Source organism: Coenobita brevimanus, chromosome 102 (genome assembly GCF_032717465.1).
Source record: "Coenobita brevimanus isolate Jiangsu-jjx chromosome 102, ASM3271746v2, whole genome shotgun sequence".
In the NCBI taxonomy this organism is placed as follows: domain Eukaryota; kingdom Metazoa; phylum Arthropoda; class Malacostraca; order Decapoda; family Coenobitidae; genus Coenobita; species Coenobita brevimanus.
This window is the reverse complement of record NC_137055.1, coordinates 21,483,980-21,508,385: the sequence shown is the minus strand read 5'-3', so window position 1 is coordinate 21,508,385 and position 24,406 is coordinate 21,483,980. Positions and strand designations below refer to the sequence as shown.

General features: G+C 40.6%; 1 non-coding gene across 1 annotated transcript; it reads right to left on the bottom strand.

The window, feature by feature from the left end:
* Positions 1–10,736: 10,736 nt before the first annotated feature.
* Positions 10,737–10,855, bottom strand: LOC145415490 (5S ribosomal RNA). The gene has a single exon (XR_013900090.1). It is a non-coding gene; the product is annotated as a 5S ribosomal RNA (ribosomal RNA).
* Between the last annotated feature and the right edge of the window lie 13,551 nt (positions 10,856–24,406).

Sequence of the window (24,406 nt, the reverse complement as noted above, 5' to 3'; positions counted from 1 at the left end):
TGTAACTACAAACAATATGTACCATTTATGTAACAGTTGCATTAACAAGATGTAACTTTTATGTAACTTTAACTACAATTATGTAACTACAAACGATATGTAACAATTATGTAACAACAAACGATTGCATTATGTTACACTTTGCCAATTATGTAACAGTTGCATTAACAAGATGTAACTTTTATGTAACTTTAACTACAATTATGTAACTACAAACGATATGTAACAATTATGTAACAACAAACGATTGCATTATGTTACACTTTGCCAATTATGTAACAGTTGCATTAACAAGATGTAACTTTTATGTAACTTTAACTACAATTATAAGGCCAAGACACTTATGTAACAATTGCATTAACAAAATGTATCTACAATTATAAGGCCAACACAATTATGCATTACCACAATATTTTGTAACAATTCATAAAATGCTACAATTATGTATTACCACAATGCTGCTACAACGTTATAAGTCATACAACTATACCACAATTCTGTATTACCAGTATCATCATACAAGTTAGGTGAAATATTAGACATTACTAAAGGGATAACTCAATATGTAATGTGTAACCTAGCAGTATTGCTATTGCACAATTATATGCGAACGTCTGTTGTACATGCACGTCTTACAAAGTGTTATACAACAACTATTGCATTTATTCAAATATGTATACAACTTGTTTGAAATGTAATATTATTGAATCATTGCAATATACTATGAATATTATATGTATACAATATTATAATCAATATTATATACTAATAGATTAGCATATGTCAATGATAATTGCTGTCAGAGGACCTCCGAGCATATGTTAGGACTCCATATTATAATTACAAATCATAATAGATAGATAGATAAATAGACAGATAGACAGCTCTATGCGAGCCTGGGAATGGGAAATGATCTTGCAAGTTACACTGAGGAAAAGCTGACGACAGATTACGAAGTAGCCAGTCAGGAGATGATGCAGTTAGTTTGTCAGCGATACACCAAGTGAACACACATACACACATACTCACACACAGGCTTCTAGAACTTTCCAACCACAGGGAACACACGTGACACGGCTCCTGTTTCACCAGAATTTATTAAAGAGAGCTCAGAAGGAGACTGGCCATAGAACAGGCAGGTAGTAGGGAGAAGGGCTTAGCAACATGGAGAGAGAGAGAGAGAGAGAGAGAGAGAGAGAGAGAGAGAGAGAGAGAGAGAGAGAGCGAGACAGGGAGACGGGGACTCTACTTAATTTCACTCGTGTGTGAGAGACTTGTTAATATTTCCAAGACAAATAAAAATAGTCCCATACTATTTTTTACCTCTCCTATCATTGAATGACAAATGGGAAAGAAGATTATCTACTTACAAAGCTACTCAAGTATAACAACCGCTCGTCCACAAGTCCAATATATATAACTTCTCTACAAGTAACTACAAAGTCCTTTTTATGACAGAATAGTTACCCTCCCATAGAACTCGTTTTCTTTGGAGCCAGCCTGATAGAAAACACAGTAATGTAATGGGTACTGCTACCTGTATCCAGTATTTTAAACCTCAGGTGAGCGATTTCTCTATGAATTTTCGATGTTTCTCACCAAAAGCGGAGGTTTGAGCCAAAAAATTTTTTTCCCAAAATTGGTCGGGATTGGAGGGGGTGGTCAGTGGTGCCAAGTCGGTCGGGATGGGGGGGGGGTTAAGGCGTCTGGCAATAGATGGGTAGATAGACAGATAATAATAATATATCACCTTTAAGTGAAGAACTTATCTCGAACCCATAACCCCTACTTTATGATTTTCTGCAAAATATTTATCTAGAACTGGAACATATCTCAGTAAAGAACCTTATACAAATAATTAATCACTGACATAATAATTTATATGCATCTCATACCTCATGGATAATATTACACATAATGTCATTTGTGAAGTCAGGAAAGATAATTTCAAGAGTGTTGTAATCATATATGCCCCTTAGGTGTTGGATAAGGACACACTCTACCACGTGCCTATCAGTCTGCACCGCACCGCGGCTACGCAGTCGTTCCTCAACTGGAGGATGGCCATGCTTGCGTCTGTTTCAGCACCCAGTCTGTACCCCATGGCTGTGAACCAATTCTCTGAACCTCATGAACTGTAGCCTGTGAAACTCATTATTTGCATGTTTTGTGTATAAACCTTGTGTGCCGTTAAGGTAGGGTTAATATCTTGGTACATGTTACACCACTATGCACTTGGTTCTTCTATAGAATTTCTAACTTTTTCCATCAAAACAGAAATATATGGCACTTCTTGTATCAGACCATGCAGGTATCTCCCTGTGGGAGTGTTGGTGTTGGTAACCACTTTATTGAGAATGACAGTAGATCTCACTTCCCAAATTTTCTGAAAGAATTTATGTTGCCTGTATTTCACAAGGTAGGACAGAGATGGGTACCCCGATTCAGCACAGCATGCAAGATAAGAAGTCACCTTCCTCACCCCAAAAAATTGCTTCAAAGCCCAATTACAAAGCTTGATTACAAGCTTATCGTCAGGACCCACCCACGACTCACAACCGTACATGAAGGACAACATGAGCACTGCATCAAACACCCGTTGCTTCACAGTGAATAGTACATTGTTGTTCTTTTTGTATGAACAACACAAATTTAATTATGTGACACAGTTTGTTTTTGGCATGTACTTTGCCGTGGTGGACACAGAACCATTGCACGTGAACGGTGAACCTAAATACACATAGCTTGTGCAATGCTTGGCATCCAAATCGTCCACGCGAAACGTTTTCGCATCCCTACCCTCACAAGTAGTCACAAAAAACATAATTTTCTCATTGTTTATTCTCATACCATATGCGTGACAAAATTCATTCAATATTCACAATTTTGTTTACATGTTTTGCATACTTGTTGATAATAAGACTGTATCGTCCATTAACAACAGTATGTGTAACCACTTTATAAATCTTTCAGGCTGATATCTTTCATTATTAGTTCTAATCAGTTCAAAATAATGAACAAAAAGTTAGAGATGGGAAAGCCTTGTCTGATCCCCCTTGCAGCTGTCATGACAACGGAGCCAGTAACACTCTTCATTTTGCAATACATCACCGCCACCGCCGCCAGCATCATCACCCTGCACCCCAGCCACTTCATCGCCGTCAACAGTGTATGGCGACCCTTTGAAAAATCTACAAAAACAACAAACAACTTGGGTTTATTTTGTCCAGCCATGTCAGTGATTAGTCTCAGTGTCATTATGTTTTCCATGCATCCACGTTTCCTTTGCATCCCAGCCGGCTCCCTGTACGGCTTAAACCACTTACTCAGTCGTTCATACAACACCAAGGCATATAATTTAGCAATAGAATTTATCACACTAATCCTACGATAATTATGGGGATTCGTCCTATCTTGTCATTTGAATATTGCAAAAAACTATGCCCTAATCCACACATGAGAAAACACACCAGATGTAAAACATTATTGAATAGTACTGTGAGAGTCACCATCCACTGCACTGGCAACAGTGAGAACCCGTCTGAGGGAAAACCATCTGGCCTACATGCTCTGTCTGGTTTCATCATCCTCACTTGACTTTGCACTTCTGCAGGGGTAATGAGCTCATCCAGGACAGGGATGCTGATAATTGTACCTCTCCATCGTCATGATCAGTCGCTCCTGGGGCATTCAACACATCCTCAAAATGGACTCTAAATTCTCCGTTACCAGGACAAGTGCTATCACTATAATCTGATACTTTATAGTCCTCCTTCCAGTTTATGGCTCTCCACACCCTTGAATCATCCCCATCCTCCAGCAATATCTCCCTTCTCCCTAATTCTGTATGGTTCTTATGTACTCTATATCCATCTAAGCTGACAATGTTGACTGTGCATGCATACAATGAGTCTGACAGGCTGCTAGCAAAGCAATTCAGATCAGCATTTTTTAAGCATGACATTATTTTGTGAAAGATGATTGGCAAATAGATCTTTATTGTTATTATGAAACTTTAGTTTCTCAAATAGTCTGCATCTCTCTGCGGTCCCAAGCAGGGCTGTGTGACCTCTCAGCAACGTTGCCCTAACAGGGTTACTGTAACCATTATCGGAGCGTGGCCGGATGGGAGGCCGCTGCGTTGTATCACGGAGAAATCTCTGACATAACAACTGAGGTGATGCAACACATATATCTATTTCTGAGATCCAAGCATCGCACCTCCGGTACATCTAGTTACCTTGAAAATGCCTGCCAGGGGTTGTCAGATTATTTATAACCAGTAGCATATTATCAATACATATAGTAGACAGCAATTCAGCATTGTTATTAGCTCATTAATATCATCCTTTATATCTGGATAGGAATCAAATCTGGGCTTGTCACCTCTAACAGCCTTGCCAAACTTTTTATTCATGTCTCCTATTATCATATATCTGTTACAAATGTATTTAGATTATATCTCTTCCTGGACTGCTGCAAATGAAATGTGAGCATAGTACTGGGAGTAACTTGGTGGGATATAGCAAAATCCAAACAAAAAAACCATGTACACGCCAAAACTGTAACCACACTTGATCCCCGACACTCGTACCGTTTGTTCATTCGTTTACAGATTTCCTGCACCTATAATGCAGGCCGGGACATACATTAGCCCGGTTTGTGGGGTATGGGCTAATTAAAACTAGTAAGGGTGGAAGACAGAGCCTGGGGATTGCCCAGCACACACGCTCTGTCTCCTGGCTGGCTTTGTGGTGTGTGTCGACATCATGCACCACATGAGTAATATAGTTTCTTACAAACACCACCGACCCTCCTCTGTCGGTAGATACCACTATCTTCCTTCTGTAACCTATACATGTGGGAAATGTCACTGGTAAATCAGTCATGACCTCATTAATTCTGATCACATCATACTCAAGCAACTGTCACTGAACATTTATCTGCTCTTGTTTGGTACATACTGTTTATGTTCCATATTACTTTCATATTCCCTACTCACTGTGGGATAAACAGAGGACTCCAACCACCAGTCACCTTGCCATCCAGATACAACTTACGTTCTCGTGTGTTGGGGTGGACGACAAACCCGATATTTTCAAGCCTTTCCTTCTCAGCTTTCTTCACATCCCACAGCCCCTGCCACCCTCTCCTGACACTCTGCTGTTTTCAGACGACTGGTATTCTCCAAAATTCGACACCGTAAATCCTCATCTGCCAGTGTCAGATGTATGGGGCGGGGTTTGTTGTCCTCATTGTTCTTGGCAGTGCATCCTGTCCTGTGGTGCATCCCGCCAACGTCATCGATACCAATCAGCCTGTAGATTACATTCAACTTGTCGTGGTCCGTCGTTTTACCTTCTAGTGCCTCGTTCTCATCCGGCATGCCAGATATGACCAGGCTAGCCTCTTGCTCCTTGCTGTCAACTGCCTCCAGGAGCTGCTGCTGCACGATGATAACTTGTCCTTGTTTCTCAGTTTAGGCCTCCAGTTCTCTGATTCTCTTGTTTACTGCATTAACAAGGGATGACAACATACTCTAGAGTTTATGCGTTTTTCACACACACACACACACACACACACACACACACACACACACACACACACACACACACACACACACACACACACACACACTTAGTATGCCTTGGGTATAAAAACAAGGCAACAAACAACACTCTAGATACCCACACCATACAGCTATACTGCAATACTATTTTTTGTTTCACCTTCTGTCTTGTCTTGACCAAACCTCTTCTCTTCCCTTTAACCCTACCCCTACACCGTGGTCATGTTCTTGCTCTCCTTGCGTGTCCCGCGAGGATATTCGCGCTCCGACTGACTTTTTAAAAATATTTGCCAAAAATCAGTTATTAGTCCTAGAATATTATAATTAAATGTGCATATGGCACATACCTTCAGCTTTCTCCTGGGATGTTTGTTGAGCCTTCGTCGAGTACCGTAGGACTTGTGGAGACTTCTGAATTTGGTAACGAATTCTCCACTTTACACTTCCCGACACCCCGTAATATGATTACCACAGCCTGATATTATCACTAGAAACACTATTCTATGATTTTCAAGTAGTTTGGAAGCCATACACAAAAAAAAAAAAAAAACACTGTGAAAGCAATGAAAATTACGAGAGCATACGAGCTTCCCAGTTCCGCTTGTTTCCCACTGGTATTCTGTCACTTATTATAACACACTCACACTTTATATTCCTATTACTTTATATATATATATATATATATATATATATATATATATATATATACAGTATTTATCCATAAGTTTCCTTCAGTAATAGTAGTTTATTTTCACTCCAGGCAACTTTCTCGTTCAGTAAACTAGCGTAGAGAGCAAAACTTTGACTGTCATTACTCCAAGTATTTGTACTCATATTCTTATATTAGTCATTATTTCCATTTCCATTTTATTTACACTATGTTATACACTGTCACTTCCAGTAAATAAGGGCTCCTTTCCCTTGGAGCCAGGATGAACCTGGGACACTGAAGCACTCGTAGTTTATCTCCATTTCCTCCACTGGCTCATCACACGATTTACCAGAAAGACTGTAGTCACTGTCCATCATTATCATGGATAAATTAGCCAGTTCATACTCCACAGCAGAGTCATTTAGTTATTTACCCCTTCCCACACGAGGTTTAGTAGGGGTAGAGGTCACAGGGCCCTCTAGAAGCTGCAGAAATGGAGGGGCGCGAGTGCTACGTGCTTTCATCTCAAGAAACAACACTGAACTAAATGTCGAAGCAGATATGGGGCCGCCAAGGGCTGACAACATCAGCGAGGTGACAGCTGCTAACTTATATGCTGTGAAAAGATTGGCAGGAAATTAGGTAGTTCCAGGTGAATGTAAATATCACTTAGGCATCTCCCTTCCTTTCTTATATATATTTTTATTATGAGAATAGATTATACAGCATATTTCAAGGGGAAATTACCAGGGAAAATTAGTGAACAAGTGCACATGGGGTGTTGCCAGATGATAATTAGCCAACTCCAGGTGTATGGCACTGTCAGTTACCTTATTTTTTTTTGGTATATATTATTTTGTATAAGAATCAGGCATAGGGCTTATTTCAATGGATGAAATCAGTGGAAAATTCTGGGGAACATTTGCTTAGCGCAGCGCGGCCAGGCAGGCGAGAGGAGTAGGTAATGGAGGGGAGGTAGGGAGAGGAGTCAAGAACGGGGATAAATAGCTAAATTGTCAACAGTGGATGGGAGCACAGATGACATTAGTAATGCTGACTATTGTTGGACACCGGCAGTACTGATAGATGATGCAAGCCAGCACTTGAAAGCCCGGGAGAATTAAAAATAACACAGAATTGCAAAAGTGATGCCCTGCAGTATGATCCATTGCACCTGAGCGTCACGAAAGTGACGCCCCACAGTTAAGGGGTTAACCACACTATTTAAATAAAAATCACCTTAAGTACTTTATACTTTAATTTGGCCAAACTTGGGGCAACAGTTAAGGGTAAGGCAGGAATGGGATGATTTGATTTTGATATGACCAATCAAATGTCAAGGACACAGGGGAAGGTCAAATTTCGATGGTATGTGTGTGTTAACAAAATGACTGAATATGTTTTGATTTTAACAAATCTTGTTAGAAGGGCTGAGGATCAGTCAAGAAGGAAGCTTAGACTTTGAAAAAAAAAAAGAAAATCATAGGTGAAGGCCACTGGGCAAGATCAACTTAAATATATTTCATCTGATCTAGACCGAACTTAGTGGAGAGGTGATGATATGGAAGAAGAAAAGACTAAAATGAATCGATATTGTGAACATCCAGTCAAAACACATTGTCACAGGTAAATGTCAAATACCAACATTAAGGAGAAGGTCAGCTCAAACATTTTTATACTTCATTTGAACTAAATTTGGTGGACCGTTTAAGGGTCAGGCAAGAAAGAAGGGATTTCAATTTGAAAACAACCACTCAAAGTCCAGGGTTACAGGACGTGCACAAAGTCTGACGCATGTGTTTGTGTGTGAGCAAAACAGCCAAATCATTTTTGATCTAAGCTGAATTATACTTGGTGGATGGGTTGAGGGTCGCCCAAGAGGTTGATCTTTTTTTTGTTTTAACAACTGGTCAGAGGTTAAGGTTACATGGCAAGGGTCAACTAAAACAGTTTATATCTGATGTAGAATTAATTTTGTGGATGGGATCAGGCTAATACAAAGATAAAGAGATTCCATTCTGATAGCTGACAAGTATAATTCAAGTTCACAAGTAAAAGTACAATGTCAAGGTCCTCAAAAATTCAACTCAAATAGTTTTGATTTGTTTTCAAAGTTAGAGGAAGAGTTAAGGGTTTGTCAAGAATGGAGTAATTCCATGTTAAAGAGTATTCTGTTGAAGTTGAAGGTTAGAGGGCAAAGTAACATATTCGGCCTTTAGTCTAGTTGATATATATATAAATATATATATATATATATATATATATATATATATATATATATATATATATATATATATATATATATATATTTGTATACATTACTCCTGTAAGATATATATACTATAAACAAATATTTATATATTTCTTCTGCAATTTATAAGGTTACTGTATATTACACCTGTAATATATATCATGCAGAATGTAGATCATCTTATAATATGCAGGTAATGGATACAGATGAAGATTCCAGGATATTGTGTAAAGCACATGATGTCAGAAAAAAATATGGTGATAAAGTTATACAAACTCCAGCACACAAAATATGTAAAATGGATGAAATTCAAAAATCATCATGTATGAATGTGAGTGCATTCAAGTACTTATGTACTGTGATGAGAAAGAATGGAAAGTGGAGGATGAAGTGCTTGAAAGAGTTCTGCATTATAGAAAAACAGCTGGTTCACTGAAGGCAGTGATAACGAATAGGGAGCATGGAATTAAAAAAAAAAAAAAAGTCTCACAGTATTGTGATGCTCGGCTTACATGGGAAGCTTGGACCGTGTTGGAAGGACACAAATCAAGAGTGAGAGCTGCGGATACGAGTTATCTGAGTGGAGCATGTTAAGTGACAAGAAGAGAGAAAAAGGCAAATAAGGAAGTGAAGAAGTGTTGTGGTTTTGATGTGGATGAAACTGAGAGCGTTAAGAGAAATACTTTGAGATGATTCGGTTATGTAGAGAAGATGCAGAACGAGAAAAGAAGAATGTATGTAAGATAGGAGGAGGGAGGAAAGGAGGAGGAGGAGACCAAGAATGAGATGAAGGGATGGAGAGGAGAAATATATGAGGTGCAGGTTGACGGGAGGGCAGCCAAATGGCACGAAAGGACAATATGGAGGAGACTGTTTGTGGCCACCGATTATGGGATTAACCCGTCTGACAATATTTAGACAGATAAACAGATAAAGAGATACACAGATGATTGGACAAGCAACTCAACTTCTGTCAAAGAGCGTAGAAAGGATCACTTCAGCAGAAAAGGTAAGACACTGGCGAAATCACTGTCATCAACAAGCGCTGCCCTTAGGGAACATATAAAGAGGGCATGCTACTAAGCAGACCATGCGTGGGAATCACAACCAGAAAGACAATCACCTTCCACTGAGGATTGGCAAAAGAAGATATTGTAGTCTACATTATGGACACCTCCAGAAGTATCAGATGGCTGCAGGGAACTAGTGAAATGTATTGCCAGATATGCAGTACAAGTAGCAAGACGAGAAGGGAAAAAATACTCCCATTATTATTTATACCAGGAAAACGGAAAATAAGTGACAAGCTCATTTGAGCTGATCTGCATATGACTGCCTGAAGGAGGTAAAAGGTCTTTACGGAAACTCACAAACGTCATTACACGCTTTCATTACGATGCCGACCTTCCTGATTTTATTCTTGATACTAAAAGCATCTCTCACTTTGATATGTAGAGTTGTCTGGTAGTGAAGATGTTTGAAACAAACTCCATTAATCCTTTTTGTTACGTAATATCTTCCATAACCTGAACACCATTGTTTGGTGGCATAAGAATAAATGACATCCATGGGTCAACTGGGTTATTTACGCGCCATCAGTTCTTAGTGTATAGGTTCTTCCTCCGAATACGTGATAGCTTTTCCAGTTTACTCTTGCTACTTGCAGAAGAATCTAATTACTTTATTGAGACTTTTCAAGCTTGAGGCGTTAGATACAGCCGTAACTGACTCATTCTGTATTTTACATTAATAAATTAATAAATAAAATAGTATGGTGATTCTGTGATCACAATAAAAATAATCATCGTAGTAAGTGGTTAATGATGAATACATGTAAGGTAATCAATTTCGTGCAGCCAGCTGTCGGACATTTTAGCCTCTTTCCTAATATGACCTATTATCATTGTATTTATACTAATAAGAGACAATTTTATTTAGCTTAGAAGGGATCGACTGAGGTCAAAGCTTCCTCCATGAGTCACTTTCCTGGCATACCTTTATGTAGATGCAGTGGCATGTCCTTTCTTTTTCTCTTACATGATCGCACCCTATATACTGATTGCAACAGATTTCAACAGACTCTTCGACTCAGACACAGTCGCTCCACCAGCACGAATTTCCAGATGTACTTTCAACTCTTCATTCATTCATTCATTGCCAGACGCCATGTATCCCAAACGGGGTGGCCAAGGGCTTAGAGTTAATTGTTTTACAGGGAGGGGCACTAATCCTCCACCAACCCCACTTGACACGTAGGGAGAACGAGCCAACAGCATCTGGTGTTCCCAGGCGGTCACCCATCCAAGTACTAACCAGACCCAACGTTGCTTAACTTCGCTGATCGGACGGGAAGCGGTGTACTCAACGTGGTATGGCCGTTCATTATGCATATTGTCCACAGTGGAGATAGCTGAGAAGGAAGGCTGCCCTCTGACCTTAAGTTTGGCTGCAGTTGAGCAGAGAATCAGAAGATATTAAATGAAATGCTTGGTAATGCTTCCGACATAAGAGAACACCAGAGTGTGGACACGATTGCCGTGCTCTGTAAATTATCTGGAAGTGTTTCGGTCACTTACACCAGAAAGACATGACTCGTCAAGATTTGAACCTGGGAACTCCCTGTGAGCCAGCAAAAGCAGAAACAGAGTGCTTCCTTCTCCACCACGAGCGAGCCACACGAGGCGTACGGTGTTGGGGAGCACTGATTCCTCCTCAGAAGTTCCTCACTACCACCCTATTCCTCACCTAATCCTTAACCCATTGGTTCCCAGAGTTTCCGTGCGAGGGATTTTGCTGGATGGGTACTAAGCATACTGCTCTCCACTTGTCGGCTCATAGTCGCGAAGCTCATAGATCCCTAACCCGAGGTTCCAAAATTTATTAACCGTTGGAAAGGCCCAGTTCTGTCGTATATTGAGGACACTGGGAGGAAATGGTTTAAGTGGCAAAAATAGGTGATGATGATGACGATGGTGATGATGACTTCTTACCTATGCTCCAGACGCCTTCTATACATGAACCCTGTTTGTAAAGCACCGGCTTGGGGTGGTTCACCTCTCTGGAAAAAAGGTGGTGGTTGCTGTTTCTGTAGATCAAGTGTCCCGAACCACCTGTAAAATACTGCTTGAACGTGCATAGTAAAAACGTCAGCCCTGTACTATACGTGTCTGAAACCCAGTCACTGCAGTGCACACCGGTACATATACACAAAACTTTCAGTGTAATGTCATGGTAAGACTCCGATACTATCAACCGCCTCACAATGATAAGGTAATTGGACATTCTGTTCTTGCTACTAGAAGATTGGTAATATTCTGTTTAGTAATGATTTAGGGAAGACTATTTCTAAACCATACAGCACGAAATGCCTCTCTTCAAGTAAAAATGATTGTGTTGTGGTACCAAAAATAAAATGAAAAATAAGGAATTTCAGTCAAGTGGCTAATGCCTTTAATTAGTAGCATGTTACCACGTCAGCATAAATCAGTATCAGCAAAAATTGCAAGGATTTTCTTTACAGTTGTGTTCCATGCTAGTATGACCATGTAGCTTAATTCCGTGCTGTCATTCATTTTGTGCGAAATGTTCTCCTCCTATCATGAATGCTTGCTTCTCAGTGTACCAATATTCTCTAATCTAACTTCATCTGAGTAATAGCTCGTTTTCAAGACGCAGTTAGATAGTTTACACAGGACTGGCCCACGAGTGTCTTAGCGAGGCGATTTGCTCTGATCAGAGTAGTCTAAAGTGGTTCTGCCTCCAGAGTTGGACTGGTTTAGACAGGTCTTGACTACTCCTTGTTCACAGTACTACAGAGCTGTATTGAGCCATAAGAAGAGATGGACCCTCTTGTGGCGGGGAATAAACAGCTGATAACCCAAAGTTGGTAGATGTAGTCAAAGGAAAAATATTACATATAACAGAATTTCACACACTTGGCGGACATTACTGATCTGGAAACGTAATTAAAAATGAATAATCACTTATGCATCAACTGAAAGGACATCACTCATTTATACATAAGCCAGTCATATAATTACATGTAGAGCAGCAGAGAGAAACAAAAAGCTTGTGAATCCCTTGAAGAGCATCATGAAGTAAATACTGCAGATACCAATATCCGTCAATAATTCCCTGTGGATAAATACCACAACCTTTGCTTAGGGTAAATAAAGTTTGATAATCAGTAGCAGGGTAAGCTGCAGGTTTATTTTATTAGATATAAGAACCACAATAGCATGAATGTGATGGTTAGCAGACTACAATGTGACATTATTTTTAGTGAATTAAAAATATTATTATGTTAATGATAGCAACGAGAAAAGTTCAATTGAGTTACTGAAACAGAAACAGGGAAATGAGAATGGAAGAAAGAAGCTGTTGCATGACATTACTGTGAACCCAACTTAAAGTGCAGAAGTGAAGATTTGACTTAGCTGAATGGATTCAAGTCAAGAGTGAGAGAAGTGGCAATCGGCTATCTGAAAAGAGCATGTGGAGCTACGAGGAGAGGCAGAGACAATAATGAGGAAGTTTAGGAACATAATGTAGCTTATGTTAATGTCCTGGACAGTGTTAGAAGAACCCTGAAATGATCTGACTCTGTGGAGAGACTGGAAAAAGTAAGTGAAGAAAAACAGTAGACCCGGGCGAAGGGGATGGAGGTAGATAGGGAAAAACAGGTAGGGTAGGAGGGACTGGAGTGGTGAGGTGAATAAATGAGGATGGTGTGAGTTGTAGGGAAAAAACTTGAAGGCGAAGGACAGAGTGCATGGAGTCGATATGCTTATGGCCATCCACTTGGAGATTAAGACGTCTGGCTAAAGACAGACAGTTGGATTATTGTCTTCCTTTGCTTGCGTTAATATAACTCAACTAATTTTTTCATGGCTCAGCCCAGTCGATGTTTCGCCTGACAGAATAGGCATTGACTTCTGGAACAGTTTCAGTTATCCCGAACAACTCTGACGCTCAGACATTGCACATCATTCGAGTGAGTTCAAAATGACTCGCTAAATTCGTCCCTGGACCTTCCTGAAAAATGTATTTGTTCAAATCCACTGCTCTTTCGAACATTCAGCACCATTCGACTCACAGGACTGCAGCATTTGACGTACTTTTAGACCAGAAGACTGATCACAGTGTTGATCCACACAGTGGGAGTTGCCCATTAAGTCTAGGCAGAGAAAAATGGTTGGAATTAATTTCTGGATACAGTATTTAGGTAAATGGACTGCTGTCCGGGCGAAGCATTCACTTGTGCTGGGTGTTATTCGGATGGGGTGTTCTTATTACACACACACACACACACACACACACACACACACACACACACACACACACACACACACACACACACACACACACACACACAGTGTTCTCGAGCTGCTAGGGTTAACATTCACTAATATTACTCCTTGATTCCCGTTAGTAGCAAGTCACATCAATTGTTAATCAAAATTAATAATAAAAAAAAACACAGGTAGTTTTTTCTATCAGATTCTGTGTATGTTTATTTACTTTTGTAAGAGAGAGATTAGCTGGAAACCGATATATCTTAGGCAATAAGTTTCAAGGAAAAAATCGTATAAACCAGTAATTTAGCAGTTTTGTTTTAATAATAATTAAAAGTCTGTTACGAAACAAATTATTCTGCAAGAGTCTGAGAAATTTCTTGATATTTACAAATTTCTTGATATTTACAAAGGACGCTGTTTTACTTCCTGACTGTGGAAACGAGTGTGCAAACATCCGTGTGCTAACTGACCACATGCTTGGTATTTCTGCAAATATTTGTGCAAAATTTCCATGTTTAATCTTCTAAGAAGAGACGCCTGTGGCATTATGGGAGGCTCTTAGAAAGTGCATTCTTTGATTTTCCCTAGATTGATCATGGTTTCCATCGTCGACAGCCACCTGAATGTGCACTGTGCATTACGGAGACTATTCTCTCAGGCACAGAAATGTACCTTCTTTATCCTCAGATCAGTGCAAAATTCCTTGATTTAATCACTCTTGACCTAAAGTTGTTCACAACAATGAGGTGGCCCTCAAAAGTTACAGACGCCAAGTGACTCCTTTATCACCTGATTCATAGGATGCTGCCTCAAGAGTTGTTAAACTGTTCTTCGACTTGCTAAAATTAATTTTCTTCATTCAAAATGCAATGAGCTCTCTCAGTGACACTCTTCTCGTTTTTTTTTTTTTTTTTTTTTTTTTTTTTTTTGCCTCTTCTTAAAAACCTCTGTAACTTCTTGCCATTTCCTTCGTCTTTTCCACCCAAACGGCTCTGTTGTTGTTCTTCATTTGACCATTTGACACTGCTGAAAATTTTGCTCAGACATTTGTGTCCGTATTTGCTTTGAATGGTTATATTGGTGTCCCAGTTTTCTGTCTCTTCTCTGGTTTCCTCACACCTACAATAAAATTTTCTTCATTACACATAGTTTCAGTTATCTCTGGTTTTAAGGCTAAGAAGTGCATTCTTGATGGGACCCTCCTACTATTCTCAAGAACGTTATATTTTGTGGTGATACCTTGTCCAGACAAATTCATTTGTATCATTCTTTCAACTTCCATTTTCCCGTGTAACTGGAAGTTTGGTCTTATTCCGTCTATCCAGGAGAAGGCTGACCATTATACCCTGTGACTCTGGATATACTACTTTAAACTTTCGTATTTCCAAAGTCATCCTGAAGTACCTTTACCCTCTTAACGCACGTCCTGAACGTTAATATTGCGTTCTGCTTACCTTAAAGGATGATAGTCATTTTCTCTTTCAGGAGAATGGTGAAACCTTTCCATTAATCTTGATATCTCTCGAGCTTTCAAGAGAGTTTTCTACTAATGTATAATTTTCCAACTGTTTTCTTACAATTTTAGTCCTTCTATCCTGTTTCTATCTGTAAATTCCTTTCTGGTCTCTCTATAGCGCCTGCTGTAGACGGCTACTGTTCTTATAAAGGTACAGTACGAATAGCTGACTTCCTCAGGGCTGTGTCGTACTTTTCCTATTTAGCAGCGATCTGTTGAGTTGTACATGTAGCTCTATCCGTCCATATGTTGACTCCACCTCTCACTTACCCACCAGCCCACGCAACGGTCATCACAGTACTTACGGATAGTTTAACAGTCACGAGACGATAATATGGCATACCTGGATCTTTAATTATTTCTGATTGATGCAAACAATATATATTCATCATAACCTCAGTTCATCTGTCTTTCAAGCCAACATACCTTGCGGAAAAATATTCGTAATATTCAACAACATACAGCTCGGTCCTGCATCATTTCAAAATAGGCCTGGGTTATCATTATATCGCTGCCAGTCATAGAAAGAGTACATTTCTTCACTTATATAATCTGCCATTTTGAGATTGAATGTTACCAGACCCTGTATTTGAAGGCAGGCCTTATTCACTTCTAAGTAGAGTACTGCTCTCACTTCTGGGAGCGCTTACCACATACAACTATTCTAAACAGGATGGAGGCATAAACTTTTCGTCTCCTCTCCTTAAGTTCATACTGGTATTCTTCTGTCATCCTCTCGCTGCCACAGTGTGCATCTCTTTCCCCGTACTATTGCTATTTCAGTAATTACTGCTGCTCTTCTGAACTGTTTTCCTGTATCCCTCCCCGGTTACCGTGGGAGTGGAACACTCGGCAATCAGCGCATTCTAACTTTTTTTTTTTTCCAAGCGTTTATGGAAGAGTTAACTGATCCTCTCAGTCCTTTATGTATGCATCTGGTCAACGTTGGAACTGTCTTCCTCATTCTGCTTTCTCTCTGCCTATGAACAATAGTCTTGCAACTGCAATGTATCAAAGCATCTCGAAAGGAGCGATTCTAGATTTTGACTCTTTTATTCTGCTGTCTTAGGGAGAGCACCTTTGTAAGTTTCTGGCCGTTGACTATTTCTTTTTACCATTAAAAGGATCATTGTTACCGCAGAACTCTATTTGTTTTGTTTTTTTCAAACAGGAAACTGAAATTTATTTTTCTTTAATTTTCTTCTTTTCCTTCTTCTTTTTCTTCTTCCTTTTCTTCTTTCGTCTTCCTCTTCTTCTTCTTCATCTTTCTTCATCTTTATTCTCTTCTTCCTCTTTTTTCCTTCTTCTTCATCTTTCTTCACTTTCCTTTTTCTCCTCTTCTTCCTCTTTTTCTTCTTCTTATAATCTTTTTTCCTTCTTCTTCTTCTTCTCCTCTCCCTCCTCCTCCTCCTCCTTCTTCTTCTTCTTTTCTTTTTTTCTTCTACTTCTTTCTTTTCTTCCTCTTCTTCTTCTTTTCTTCCTTTTATTATTGTCTTCTCTTCTTTTTCTTATTCTTTTACTTCTTTTCTTCTTCTTTTTTTCTTCTTCTACTTCTTTTCTTCTTCTTCTTCTTCTTCCTCTTCTTCTTTTTCCGAGCCATTCGTGTCTCAGTCATAACCAGTTCCGTCTTATTAATTCATATTCATCTTCCCTTGACATCTTCGTTTACAGCTTCCTCCTCCTTATCGGCCCTTCTTTAAGTAACTGTCTCCTTCCATTTCAGTTTCATCCTCTCTCTCTCTCTCTCTCTCTCTCTCTCTCTCCATGCCTCTTATTGTCTCTTCACCCCCATCTCTTTTTCCCCATCTCATCTGTCACCCCTTCTATTCTTTTCTCCATTACCCTGCTTTTTGTCTCCTCTCTCTCTCTCTCTCTCTCTCTCTCGTCCACTCAAACTCTTTCCTGCTAAGCAAAAAAATATTTCCATTTAATTACATTCCATTGCCAGTATATCAGGCTAAAGGAAAACACTGATAACAGGGATTGTGGGTAGACGAAAGAATTATAAGGTGAAGGGCAAATAAATGTTGAAATAATGACAGTCCCAACATGCACCTGTATAACACTGAAATACTGGTATTCTTTTCCCCTGTTACCTCATGTCCCTGGCCCGCCTCCTTGCCACCTAGTGCACCATCCATCCTGCTGCCTGGCCTGCCAGTATCACTGCCACCTGGTCTGCCATCCTTATTGCCATATGGCCTGCCATCTTCACTGCCATATGGGCTGCCATTCTTATTGCCACGTGGCCTGCCATACTTACTGCCATATGGCTTGCCTCTCTGTCTTTCTCATTGCCTTCCTCTCCGCCTCTGCACCATCCTGCCATCCTCCAGAACATGGCATGTCTACTCCTCCAGAAAACGTTGAATCGAGACCGTGTTCACCGTCTGGCATCCATCATCACCAGCTTGGATTGCCCAAGCTTCAGTCCGTTCTTGTTTTGTTTACCCCTTCACTGACTGTTATGTCTGTAGAAAACTGAGTTCAGCTGACTCTACCGCACATACCGCACTAGGGCAGCCGCAGTGTACTACCCGCTTCATGATGGACGATCAAGGCCAACAGTGGCCCTTTGCTGCATAGCAGGGTAATTTCGGACCGTGTCCAGACCAGTTGAGAGTAAGGAGATGTGTAGGTATCACATACATACAACCCCTCCTCATTCGTACTTCACCAGCATAGAGAAGGTTTCATTCTAGACATCACTCTCACTTTGAGGAGCAGGTCTAGTCCTACACTGTACCATAATATTATAGACTGTTATGGTTGTAGCTAGAGTGTTGGCAGGCAGTTCCCTCTGGATGTAACGCCAGGAGTATCCATTACTGAGTTTTATATGACTGAGTTGACCGAGTGGGTGGAGAGGCTGACAAATGTTTGAAATGATGTGAGTTCGACCCCAGGCTTTGGCAGGGAACAGTTTGATGAACTGAATATCGTGAAAGCAGATTTGACTGATTTTTCACAAGACCCACCGCATGTAGTAAAGACACATCTACTAATACCAGTGCACCAGTCCTGACTGGAGATAGACCTAGCATGTAGTCAGTATGGATGGTGCGTATTATTGCTGGATTTGTGACATATGCTGCAGTGTGGCAAGTAACCCTCTGACCAGATTTAAGAAAAAAAAAAAAGGAAAGGAAGAAGACAAGAGCAAATACACTCTCTTTTAAGTTGTATTATAAATTTTCCATGGACAGTGGAGGTGTAATCAAAAGCACACTTGTCCCGTCATCGAGATGTCCTGATGTAGCGAACCAAAAGTTTTCCAGATCAGTTACATGTGCATGTGTTGCTGATGACATCATGGATAGTCCGCCTATCTAACTCTGTGCCACTTCTTAAAAAAAAAAAAAAAAAAAAGGGCTAGTTTAGGTGAAATTAGTATAGTTGGTGTGGCATAAATAAACTGCAGAATGGACACTTGAGTATAATACTCAATCTTCTCTAGCCATGACTGACTGTGGACAGTGTGAGGTTATAATGGTCAAGGTGGGTTTGGTGGGACAAAGGCACCCTGGTTAGGGCCAAAAGTTCCCAATGGGCGGCGCTTCCGTGACGTCATCAGCAGTGCACGCGCTGCTATCGCTTGGCACAATTCTGGCCCAGGCAACTTCCGGTCCGCCACACCGGGGTCAAATTCCAATATGGCGACTTAGCTGTTGGCAATGACGTTCTTTTACTCAAACTCTTTGTACCTAGAAATGAAACAGGGAGCTGGATTGTAAAGTCGACGTTTGGGTGCTGTAATCTAAGCTAAGGGAGTGCTTACTGAGTGCTTCCCTTGAGTTACACTTGAAGCCAGAAACTCAAAACCTTCTGACACTCCAATATCCTTCAGACTTTTGTTTGTTTTCATCACCCCTCACCTCCCTCCTTCTCAATTTTCTCTTTATTTCTCTCATTTTGTTCTGTAATTTTCCTTAACTTTTCCCCGCAGTTCATCTCCCTTCTCCCTATCTTCTGCCCCCCTTTTCTCTCGCCACACTACTCCTTCTTTAAACTTTTATCCCATTTGCCTCACCCTCTCTTTACATATCTTCCTCTAATCCTCTCTTTCTCCCTCCTTCCATCTCCCCTAACCATTTTCTCCATTTCCTACCCCTCTCATATTTCCCTGTTGTCTTCTCTACTCTTCCTCCTTCCTTTTTACTCTCATTCCCACCCTCTTTCTAGACCCTTCCTATTTCACCTAATTTCGCTTCCCCTCTGTCTCGTATGTAAATTGTTGTCTCCACCGTCCCTGCTTCCCTCGCATCCCTTCTTTCCCCTGCGTCTGTTTTCTCTGTTTCCGATCACCTTTCCCTCCCTCTCTCATTTGTTTCCATATAGCCTTTGTTTCTTTTCCCTTCACTATTTCCCTTCATCCTCCCTCCCCACATTCTTCCTTCACATTCTCCTTCCCTCGTCTAACCTCTCCGTTTTTTGTCTCCATTTTTCCCGTCTTTCGCCGCTCCTTCACTGTACTGTGGTGCTGGAGGGAGTATGAATAATGGGAGACTTAAGTAAACAATGATGGAGTGAAGATTCTCAAAAAAAAAAAAAAAAAAAATCAATCTTCGAGGAAACCATGAGTATTTTTTGGGTTTAGCTCTGTCGAGCACTTTGTTATATTAGTTCAAGTTATCACAGGTCCCGAGTTTTTCCAAGAATTTACGAGCAGCCTCTCGCAGCAGGAAATGTACAGCATGGGTTGAACGAGAAGCCAAGCATGTTGAGCATCTGTTTTCACTGTAGGGATACATTTGTGACAAAACGGAGGGGTGGGGGGTACGATACTCCCGCTGTAATTTGCGCATTTCTGTTTTGGAGGTCACATGGGCTGGAACTGTTGAATATTATATTATTGGTAGTATCTTTGTTTTGATTAGGTGGAATTTAATTTCTGAGGGGAGCTTCGGAATCTGTACGAGCATGTGGGTGCTGTTTTTCCCTGAGGTTTTAGATTGCTGACTGAAAATGCCATTGGATGCTAGTGTGTTACCTATATTTTCCTTATATTATATAATGTCAGTATCGCCGGATCTAATTCTGCCCTGTTCTACCAGAGTTAATTTGTCCATGATTTTGTACCTTCCAATCCTTTTCATAATTCTTCAGTCTGAATGCCTGTCTCTAAACAAGCTGGGCATGTTCAGCTCATGGACCATTTTATAAAACTAGTGATATATACCAGGTGAAACTTTGACCTAGCCCTGTGACCTTGACCTTTCAAGTACTATTAAAAAAACAACAGGCTTCCTCGTGGGCTGCCTCTCAACAGTTCCACAAGGTTTGCTTATTAATTGGATGAAAACTATTTGAATTGTTCCGATAAAGCGCGGACACACACACACACACACACACACACACACACACACACACACACACACACACACACACACACACACACACACACTGCTTATAACAAAAGCGCCCTCGCATAAGAAAAAGTGATACTAACTCCGAGGCTCTTTTGATGCACTCTCAGAGCAGTAAAATCGTCTGATGTACTCTGCAATAGAATACGTGAATTGTACCGCCTATTAAGCAATTAATGTTACCTGTAACACTTGTGGCTTCTGTGCTCAAACTGATCTGAATATATGCTCTTGGTTTTAGCTGGAAGAGAATGCCAGAGTTGTCCTAATTTCTTCATCACAGCTTCTCTCAGAACTTATCTCACGCCCTTTTTTCACACAACGTGTCTCCTCTGTCCCTCATACATCTGCTGTTCACACAGTCTCATGCCTTTCAATTACCGCTCACACTTACTTTTCTTATTTAAGATTTTACAATTATGCGGTCTCATATTGAATGCAAATGATATTTTATAGTCATTCTGAAAAAAATAATAATAATACTATTCACGGTATTACTATGCTTACGTAGGAGCATCTGTGTCTTTTCTGAGAAACATAATTAACATAATTGCAAAAATAAATACCTTTGTGTTTTTCACATTCCAAGTTACATTATAAACAGCAATCTGCAGTATGTACATTTATCAGTCATCTCCTGCCTCGGTATAACCTAATTCAAAGATCATTTCCAGTAGTTCACTGTCATTTACCTTCATGGTCACTATTAGAGATCTTCGCCAAAATCTAGTAAAGTTGTCTGGGGATCGTCGTCATCATATCTCCATTATCATCATCGTGGACGGTACTAATCATATCCCCCAAGTGTTATAGGTATCAGCCTAAGCCATTCGTTGCCCCACTGGGATGGACATGATATGGTAATAAAAATAATAATATATAATAATAATAATAATAATAATAATAATAATAATAATAAAAAGAAGAAGAAGAAGAATTAGAATAACAACAAAAACAACAACAATCATCATGATCATGATCATGATGATGATGATCATCATCACCACCACCATCATAATCATCTCCATCATCATCATCATCACCATCATCATTATCGTGATGATGATTATCATCATCATGATAATAATAATAGTAATAATAATAATAATAATAATAATAATAAAGGCACGCTTCAAACAGAGTGTCTCCTGCAACGAAGCACAATCAGGCCCAATTTCTCGGCTCCACATCTACACACATTTTCTTTTCATGTAGTTGTACTTAACAAAAGCATTCCTGTCTATCTATCTATATACCTAGGCTGCTTCCTCCATGGAAAGGAAGGTAGTCGAGACAGGATGACACACTCCCAATTTGCTCATCCACTCAAACACATTAATTCGCATCTCAGCAACAAAAGGGAGAATAGGCAGAGCCTCACCGCACCACATCACAGGAGGGTCAACTACACAGTGCAATCATCCGCAGCAGGGCCCGACAGCAGAGTTGTTTTACCCCTGCCACATCATAATGGACCCATCCCCTTACCCGCACCTGACTTGATCAGCTGATCAGACAAAATGCATGAAAGTATACCCTCAGGGGTGCGTCATCATTTATTCATTCATAATTTCTCTCTATTCATTTCTATCACGCACAGCCATTTCCTTGCTCAACAGACATCCCTCTCGCATCTAACGCTCTCTTCACACTGTTCATCCCTTCTGTTTGTGGTCTTCCTCTCAGTCTTACACCTCTCACATCAGATCTAGTTATCTTTTTCACCAATCATTCATTATCCATTCTCTCCATATGACCAAACCATCGCAACACTCTGCACAACTCGATCAGCCATCTCCCAAACAACTGACAGTTTTCAATTGCACTTCATCATTTCTTACTCGATCCATATGCGTCACTCCACACATACTCCTCAGACACCTCATCTCCATTACATTCAAACTTTCCTCTCTGCTACACCCATATTCCATGTTTCAGCCCCATATAATGCAGTCGGTACCACAACACCCTCATACAGCCTTCTCTTTACATCCATTCTAAGAAAACGATCTAAACGCTTTTTTCATTCCCCCCAGAACCTTTCCTACTTCATAACCCTAAATACTTAGAACACTTTACCTCCACAAACAACTCACCATTCAAAACTATATTCATCCTCCTTCCATCTACCAACCTCGTACACTTCATCACTTTACTCTTATTCTCATTTACTTTCAATTCTCTCCTTTCACACAACCCTCCAAACTCCTCTACCAACTTTTTTTTTTTTTTATGCGAGGAAGAAGGAACCAAAGGCCATGAGCCCGCAATAAGAGTTCCCTCCAAGGGAAAAACAAAATACAAGAAAGAGCCAAATTCAAGATCCATTCATTTCGAGATGCCTGGACACACTGCGTTTGAAAGACTGGAGATCATAGGCAGCAGGAAATACAGACAGAGGGAGACAGTTCCAGAGTTGACCTGTTGCATAATTGAAGGACTGGGAGTAACGGTTAACTCTTGCATTAGAGAGTCGGACAGAAAAGGGATGAGAGTTTGCTGCTAGACGGGTGCTACGCACCTGTCGTAGAGGTGGAGGAATGCATGCAGACAGTTCAGAGGAGCAGTGACCATTAAAGTTGCGATAGAAAAGAAATAAAGATGCAACAGTGCGGCAAAGAGACAGGTTGAAGGAAGTCAGTAAGAGGAGGAGAGTTAATGAGATGAAAAGCCTTTGACTCCACCCCATTAAGAGGAGCTGTATGTGGGGAGCCTTCCCTCGCATGAGAGTTGTACTCCACACAGGAGCAGATAAAACCCCTGTATAGAGTCAACAATTGTGCAGGGGTAAAGAAAGAACGGAGTCGGCTTAGCACACCCAATCTCTTGGACGCAGATTTTACAAGAGATGTAATATGATCTTTTCAAGATAAGTCTCGAGTAAATGAAACCCCAAACCACCAGTGCAGTAGCATCTACACCAGACTCAGAACTCCACCTAACACTTTTGTGTTCACCTCACTTACAACTCCATCTATATAAATATTAAACAACCATGGTGACATCACACATCTCTGCCACAGTCCCACTCTCACGGGAAACCAATCACTCACAGTATTACCCACTCTTACACACGTTCTATCTCCATCTATCTATTGCCAGACGCCTCAATCCCGTTTGGGGTGGCCACAAACAAATCGCCTCCAAGTCGCCCTGTCCCCCGCCATGTCACTGCCCTGCTCCCAACTCACACCCCCCTCTCTCATATATCTCTCCACCCCATCCCTCCATCTCATCCTCGGCCTCCCCCTCCCTCTTCCCCCCTCCACCTCACTCACATACACTCTCTTCGTCAGTCTTTCACCCTCCATCCTCTCCACATGGCCAAACCACCTCAGTGTGTTCCTCATAACGCTTCCTATCACATCCACATCCACACCACAACGCTCCTTTATATCCTCATTCGTCAGCCTGTCTCTCCACGTGACTCCACAGGCTCCTCTTAAATAACTCATTTCCACTGCTCTCACTCTTGACTTGTGTCCTCCAACAATGTCCAAGCTTCACTTCCGTACGTTAGAGTTGGTATCACAATACTGTCATGTAGTAACTTTTTCACTTCCATGCTCACTTCCCTGTTTCTTATCACTGCTTTCAAGGAACCAGCAACCTTTCTTCCCTGCTGTACCCTTTCAAGCACTTCACCCTCCAAACCTCCATCCTTACTCATCACACTACCCAAATACTTAAACGTACTCACATTTTCCAATTGCTCACCATCCAACCTCGCTGTACATTCACTAACTTCACCTCTC